The sequence below is a fragment of the Rutilus rutilus genome (assembly GCF_951802725.1).
Source record: "Rutilus rutilus genome assembly, chromosome: 1".
NCBI classification, from domain to species: Eukaryota; Metazoa; Chordata; class Actinopteri; order Cypriniformes; family Leuciscidae; genus Rutilus; species Rutilus rutilus.
The window spans coordinates 53,881,392-53,887,736 of record NC_140209.1 but is presented as its reverse complement, the minus strand read 5'-3'; the positions used below and the strand labels follow the sequence as shown (position 1 = coordinate 53,887,736).

General features: G+C 37.6%; 1 long non-coding RNA gene across 2 annotated transcripts; it reads left to right on the top strand.

Moving 5' to 3' along the window:
- Positions 1–562: 562 nt before the first annotated feature.
- LOC311306984 lies at positions 563–4,726 on the top strand. 2 transcript variants are annotated; one of them, XR_014630243.1, is made up of 4 exons: positions 563–640; positions 772–879; positions 2,930–3,170; positions 4,264–4,726. It is a non-coding gene; the product is annotated as an uncharacterized lncRNA (long non-coding RNA). The 2 variants fall into 2 exon arrangements; XR_014630244.1 differs by having other exon boundaries at positions 588–640; positions 777–879.
- The last annotated feature ends 1,619 nt before the right edge of the window (positions 4,727–6,345 follow it).

Here is a 6,345-nt window from a genome sequence, read left to right as displayed (position 1 = left end):
TTGGATGAAGACTTGTTTCCTACTTTATGATGCCATTTTTTTGTACAGCAAAGGACTTTGTTTGTTTTTTACAGTGCATTTGTAGCCCATGATGCAATGTGTATACAGGAATGCAGTATTTGTATTGCACAATGAATACTGTATTTTGTAGCCCAAATAAATAAATAAAATACAACTGATTCTGTGAATTATCAAAAAGTGTCATCTGTGAAATGTATCTAGAGGATCTATTCAAAAGTGAAACCAATTGTGCACTCATGCAAAAATAAATACATAAATAAATAAATAAATTCTCAGGAACGACTGACTCTCAAACCGGCAGCGCTACTGGAAGGCCTCTCAGCCAATCAGATTCAAGGATCAGATCTAACAAAAGATTATTTAAACTTTCTGTTCATCAAAGAATCCTAGGGAAAAATAACAGAAGCGATTAAGTAAAAGTAAAACTATTCAGGAGGGAAAACACTCATGCAAAACAACAGGTACGCTCTAGAATGACTGTCTCAGGGGACAGACAGGAAAAACTTGATTTACACGCCCTGTGGAACACGCCGTCACAGAGGTGCAGTATTTATATGCAAGAATCCACCCAGGTGTACATCAGACCAGACCTGTCAACATCACAAGCAAGACAACTTAGGTAATTTTGAATTAACTTTTTAGCTTGATTTTTAAAAGGCGAAAAGAGGACAGCAGGAACAAAGCGGGTAAACAAGATCGTCTGAGAAGCAGAGAATGTCTTTTCTATGCTCTTTTCTCTTTTTGTGGCAGTGCAGTGATTGAGGATTTTAATTTCTTCTCGATTTCGTGAAGAAAAAAAAACTGAAGTGGGACTGAAGGAGAAAGAAGATTCTAAACGTCTGAAGGCGCTTGAAAAAGGTACATTGAATTGAAATGGCAGTTGTTCTCTGATCATTTGAAACATATTCGTCGCTCGCAGCCTAGTCCTAGAGTAAATTATTTGATTGGAACTGATTTTGTTTTGTGTGAAAAGTTTTGTGTAATAAAAGTGTCCTCCCCCGTTCTACATCTTAAGGAGCTCTAAGCTTTGAGTATGTGAAAGAAAAACAGATGACTAGGAGGAACTTGATGCTTTTTGAATGATTGTGCTGGCATTTTGCCCTTGAGCAGCAGGGCTGAGCTTAACACATTCATTTCACAACTATGTCACTCATTGTTCCCATTTAAGTAATCTACGGTGGACGAGAGAGCTCAATGCGCAGCAGCTGAAGAAAACACATGCAAATAGAAAAACACCCGCAAATTTAAGGGATGGTTCGGAGTAAAATCAACCTAGGGTCCTTTGCACCATGGCCTCGAGCTAAACACCCCCCCCCCCCCCCCCCCCCCCCCCCTTATTTTGAAAAAAATCATAATTCGTCGGTACACTACATCCTTATGCATCACTTTCTGCCAGGACTTTTCCGTACTTTTCCCAAATAACGGAAGTGACCTCGACGTCTGGGTTAGCGGTAGCATGAGCCAACATGAGCCGTAACTTTAATAATGTTCGACCAATGGAAAAAAGGGGTGTTTTGCTCAAGGTCATGGTGCAAAGGACCCTAGGTTGATTTTACTCCGAACCATCCTTTTAAGAAAACATCTTCATCAGTTTCACAACACATAGCCTATGTGTTTCAAATACTCACAACACAACCAAATACAGAAACCTGCTGCAAATAGCACAGACCACAACAGAAATGTTTCCAGGGGACCTCAATAAGTGATGAACCCGGCTGGGACATGCTTATTGCTCAAAATGGGAAAATTCCAAACGGAAGTGAGCATCCCTATGCCCTTCTCCCTTTGAAGGGCAGAGCCCTTGAAGTGGGGACTTTGGAGTGAGCCACTAGTGTGCCATTATGTAGCCGTTTGGAACGCACTTGGCGAAAGGAGCAACGAAAGACAACGTAATTTCCTCATTATTTTCACCTGGGATGTTTTCATGACAACGCAGCACGGTGTCCATCAGCTGAATAGCTGTTCTTATGACAGACATTTCTTATTATTGCTGTTAACATAACTGTTGCGAATAAATATACATTTTGTTTTATAAGGTTTTAAAATATGCGTTATATATCTGTGTGTGCGTGTCTCAACTTTAAAACTTGCCGTCTCATCTTTAGACCGGCATTACCTAACATTTCTTACCTATGAAACTTATTTAAATATAACATGACAAAAAGTGTACAATGTAACTGATGTATAGATTAATATCTTACCCTCGTGTTTTTTCCTCTATCCTTTTTTTATTTTTAGCTCTTTGTTAACTCTTCTCATTTGTATTCTGATGACATTGAACATATTGTTAATACATTTTGTATATTGTATACAAAGTTGTATGGCATAAACATGTCGTCTCTGTATGTTTTGCAATAAAAAAATAAATTTATATAAAATAAAATGAAATAAAAGTAGACATTGAGCAATATAAGCATGTCCTAACCGGGTTCGTCACTTATTGAGGTCCCCTGGAAACATTTCCGTTGCGGTCAGTGCTATATTTGAATTTTCTGTTTTTGTGTTTGGTTGTGAACTTTTGAAGTGCGTTTCTGTATTTGGTTGTGCTGTGAACTCTTTGCAGCGCGTTTCTGCATTTGGTTGTGTTGTGAGTATTTGGAGCACACGTGTGTTGTAAAACTAATGAAGATGTTTTCTTAATTTGCGGGTGTTTTTCTATTTGCATGTGTTTTCTTCAGTTGCAGCGCGTTGAGCTCTCTCGGACACCGTAGGTAATCACCGAATTCAAAAAAAAAAAAAATCCGTCACGTTCGTATCTAACTTTTATTATAGATCCATAGAGCATCGATTTATTTCCATATCAGTTAATGACAAAGAAACCATGCTCTCAGAAACTAGTTAACGTAATTAACATCGATCGATTTTCCCCATCTCTTAGTCCCAGCGTAACTCTCTCATCCTCCCTCAGGCCCGATCCAAGAGACTAGCCATGGAGGAGGAATACAAGAGACCACCACCGTCCTATGAAGAAGTTATTACCCAGCAGCACACGACCAACACTAACCAGAGCTCGCCTGCTAAGACTCAGGGCTGTTGCTGCAGGTGTTGCATAAGCACCAAAAACTGCCTGATGAGTCCGGAGTGCGGCCGAGCGCTCAACATCGCCAGCGTGGTCGCCATGTGTGGCATGTGTATTCGAATGTTTGTTTGTAAGTATACCCGGGAGAATGAATTTATATGTGTTTACACTACCGTTCAAAAGTTTGGGGTCCGTATTTATGTTTATTTATTTTTGAAGAAAGAAATTAATACTTTTATTCAGTTTGGATGCGTTAAATTGATCAAAAGTGACAATAAAGAGAAGAAAAATCTGTTTTAAATAAATGCTGTTCTTTTGAACTTTCTGTTCGTTAAAGTTTCCACAAAAATATTAAGCAGCACAATGTTTTCAACACTGATCATAATCAGAAATGTTTCTTGAGCATCAAATCATCATATTAGAATGATTTCTGAAGGATCATGTGACACTGAAGACTGGAGTAATGATGATAGAAATTCTGCTTTACCATCACAGATATAAATTACATTTAAATACTTTTAAATTGTAATAATTTTTTTTTTTATTAAATATATTTTTGTATTTACTGTATTTTTGATCAAATAAGTGCAGCCTTGGTGAGCATAAGAACGTTTTTAAATGATTTAAAAAAAATCTAACTGACCACAAACTTTTGAATAGCAGTCTATATAGGAGTTATTTGGGATGGATGGAGGTAGGGAGGGTGGGATGGATGGAGGTAGGGAGGGAGTAAATAAATAAAACTTCAAATGACTTCATCATATTATCTTTACTTTATTAAAACATTAAATCAACTGAATGAGCCTTTGGTCTGAATATAAGGCATATTATTATAATATAAATAAATGGTATGTTCTGTGGATCGTCCCAAGTGTACGGTAAAAAAAGGCCAAATAAAAATCCTTGTACTTGTGAGGACATTTTTTGGTCCCTATGAGGAAATCATATTATTAATCATACTAAGTGATGTTTTTTGAAAATGTAAAAATGCAGAAAGTTTTCTGTGATGGTTAGGGGATAGAATATACAGTTTACCAGTATACCAACGTGTGTGTTTGTTATATTATTAGTAATGTTTACCTAGAATTGCAAAACAAATTTATATCAGACTAAAAAACACATTTCAAAAGTCTTGTTAGCATAGCAAACATAACAGTTCTGTGCTCTGCTAATGTGATTATATTATAGCTTTGTCTGAAATTTGTCTTTTCTTTCTTTTTCAGAACACAGTCTCTTGTGGACCATCTATTCCAGGTCTCTCATTCAGTGGTGGCCTTCTTAAATTAAAAGACACACAAAGGCATTTGCTCTGTTCCAAAACCTGATCTGCAACATTTATAAGCTCTCCCCCAAAGCGAATCCCAATGCTATTCCAAAAATAGTAAGCAGAGCGGCATGTATCATTCAGAGAGAAGGTGATCTCAGAACACGTTGTGATTATTATAATTTTTTTAAATAGAAATGTCAATTTCAAAGTATAGCTAATTTATAAACACAAAGTATATTTCAGTCAGATGTTTGGAAATATCTTAGGAATGATGTGGATAGTGTAATTCTGTTTAATTCTGTGTTTGTGTTGTCAATGTGTGTTAAGTATGTATATATGCTTGACACCAGTGTCAAAGACATATTTCCACTCTGTGACAAACAGAATGGACAATAAAGTTACTCTAATCTAAAGCTCAATACGAATCAACTGTGTTGGTAGAGCCTGTCGTGTGCTTCATTGGCCTCGTTCATGAAACACTAGCAAATGTAAATCATTTGTAAAATCATTCTTAAGTCAATTGTGGCATTTAATTAAGTTTGCATGAGTTGCTGCTAATGTAGGATGTTTTAGACACTTAAGTTGCGGTCACATTTATTGCAGACGAAATAAAGTCTTCACAATAAGAATGTGATCGATTGGAATTTTCTGCATGTCAATATACTATTGAGTGCATTAGTGCCCTTGAGATCGTTACTGAAGGCCCTGACTGAAACCCCACGGACGCCACTATATATATATATAGCGTAGGGAGATCGACTCGATTACGTCATTCGCAGTGCTTCATGGGAGTGGGTGGAGCTAAAGAGCTCTTTTGGCACATTTTGCTTATTTCGACTCCCTGATTGGTGTAATTTTCAGTGCAGCATCATGTGTAATGTAGGGGGGGTTTTTTACCTCGAATTCCGGCGTTAAACTTGATAGTGCTGGGCGGTATGACCAAAAATTTATATCACGGTAGTTTTCTAAATTATAACGGTATATGACCGATATTTTTCAAGCATGACTGGGTGTTAACCACATTTTCTACTGATTAAGAGAGGAAATACTGCAGTAGATTGACTTAGAATGCCCTTTTTTACTGTCATGGGTGAATATTGTAGAAAAATTCCACACGAGTATTAATACAGGTTTGTGAGGCCCCACAAAATGATGCTGTTTACAAAGAGGTGTCAGCAGGAGGCGCTTTAGGAGCTGCAGAAATATCGGTTTCCCTGGTAACGGCTGTACACAAAGCAGCACTCATAAACATTGCTTTATCAGGAAAATTAAAGAAAGATTAAATTAAAATAACATCGAAACTTTTCTAAAAGTAAAAATAGTCAGTTCCCTTCAAAGATGCATTCATATAAAAACACCTGCGCTGCGTTTTGACCAAGCGGCAACCTACCTGTCTCTCTTGAAACCAACACGGAAGTGAATTAAACGGCAATTCATCGACTGGCCGCTTGAGGCTGGCTGCAAAAGTGAGTCAAATCTGCATCTCCCCCATGTTAAAATGCCCAACTTTACAGCAGAAAAAAACATGTTTACAGCCTGGAGCAAAAAGTGGCTTTGGTCTATACAGCTAATTTTGCTCTTCATGACAACTGTGAGGGGAGTGAATTTTTTTATAACTCATCCATTTAAATTATATTAAGCCTTACATTTTTTGCATAATTACTTTTGAGTGACAGGTGGATTCCCGCTGCTGTGGTCATTAGTCATCATTAGCCGTTTGTCTGCTGTTTGTTAGCCATCACGTTACCTCAGCTAATTGTCTGACTGTAAAAATAAATAAATTCGGGAGTGACGCGCTACCAAGATGGCGACGGTTGGCCACGCCCACTTTAGGCTTCAAAAACGGTCTTCAGAAACCTGTGGGTGACGTCACGGACACTACGTCCATATTTTTTTACAGTCTATGGTTTTGACTTTGAAACGTGCAGTGCTAATGTTTATTCAACGATGTCAAAGCCTTTTGGAAAATCTATTTGTGGTGGGCAGTGTTGATATTGTGAACCAATGTATGGGAAACACTGTAATATAATTTGACAGC